We start from the raw sequence: 1,594 nt of genomic DNA, 5'->3' as shown, positions 1-1,594 counted from the left end.
TCACTTACATATACTATAATATCATCTGTGAATAGTGATACTTTGAATTTTTCTCTTCCAATTTCTATCGCCTTGATCGCCTTTACTTGTCTCATTGCTATCGCTAGAACTACAAGTACTAAATTGAAGAGATATGGTGAGAGTGGGCAAACTTGTCTTGTCCCTGATTTTAGTGGGATTGCTTTAATTTTCTCTCCATTTAACTTGATATTGGCTTTTGGTTTGGTGCATATTGCCTTTATTATGTTTAGGTGTGTGCCTTGAATCGCTGATTCTCCAAGACTTTAAATATGAAAGGGTGTTGGATTTTGTCAAAGATCTTTTCAGCATCTAGGGAGATTATCATGTGGCTTTTTTCTTTCAGTTTGTTTATATGGTGGATTACAATGATGGATTTTCATATAGTGAACCAGCCCTGCATGTCTGTGATGAAGCCTGTTTGGTCATGGCGGAGGATATCTTTTATATGTTCTTGGATTCAGTTTGCAAGTATTTTATTGAGTAGTTCTGCACCAATATTCATAAAGGAGTATGAATAGTCTGAAATTCTATTTCTTTGTTGGGTCTTTGTGCGGTTTAGGTATCAAGGTGAATGTGGCCTCATAGAATGAGTTTGGCAACATTCCTTCTCTTTCTATTTTGTAAAAAGTTTGAGGAAATATTCTTCTTGAAAGCCTGGTAGAATTCTGTGGTAAAACCATCTGGCCCATTTCTCTGCCATTCGATATTGAGAATTCTCTTTTTAGCTCTGTATTCCATTTTTTAATTGGGTACTTGATTTGTTGTTGTTTAACTTCTTGAGTTCTTTTTTTTTTCGTGGAAAATATTAGCATTTAATTAACCTCCTTAGTGGGCTTTACACCACCAGGACATAGGCACCTCCCATACCCTAATCTTCTCTTCAGCTCTTCTGCTGAAGAATTTGGCCTTCACAATGACAGGCTGGTTAGGGAACTTGCCCTTCCCCAGAACTTTGTAGTAGCCCCAATCGCACAATGTCAATGATGGGAGGAGCCCCAGTCTTTTTTTTTTTTTTTTTTTTTTCTTCAGCATTTTGAGCCGTGTCTGCTCACTGACCAGTGTCCACAATTTATCCAGGTTGATGGTTGGGCAGAAGCTCTGATTCCTCTTTAAGTGGTAATGCCTCATACCAACTTTCCCAAAGTAACCTGGATGATATTTGTCAAAGCTGATCCTGTGGTGATGCACACCTCCAGCATTCCCGCAGCCTCCTGGGTGTTTGCAGTGCTTACCAATGCGGCCAAGACCTTGGCTAATGTGGCCCCGGAGTTTCTGTGTCTTCCTCAGTCTGGATGGCATGGTGGCAGCGGAGGGAGAAATGCCCAAATTCTCTCGAGGTAGCAGGCCACTTCTGGAGTTCTTTATATACACTGGATATTAGTCATCTGTCAGATATAGGGTGGGTAAAAATCTTTTCCCAATCTGTAGACAGTTTTGTTTTGTTCTGACAACAGTGTCCTTTGCTTTACAGAAGATTTTCAGTTTCATAAGGTCCCATTTATTGATTGTTGCTCTTAGAGCCTGTGCTGTTGGTGTTCTGTTCAGGAAGTTGTCTCCTGTGCCAATGAGTTCA

The 1,594-nt window shown here is 40.1% G+C and overlaps 1 pseudogene; it reads right to left on the bottom strand.

Moving 5' to 3' along the window:
• Positions 1-856: 856 nt before the first annotated feature.
• LOC110555038 (large ribosomal subunit protein uL15-like) lies at positions 857-1,320 on the bottom strand (annotated as a pseudogene).
• Positions 1,321-1,594: the final 274 nt, after the last annotated feature.

The sequence above is a fragment of the Meriones unguiculatus genome, chromosome 15 (assembly GCF_030254825.1).
Source record: "Meriones unguiculatus strain TT.TT164.6M chromosome 15, Bangor_MerUng_6.1, whole genome shotgun sequence".
Lineage (NCBI taxonomy): Eukaryota > Metazoa > Chordata > Mammalia > Rodentia > Muridae > Meriones > Meriones unguiculatus.
This window is presented reverse-complemented; position numbering and strand designations above follow the sequence as displayed.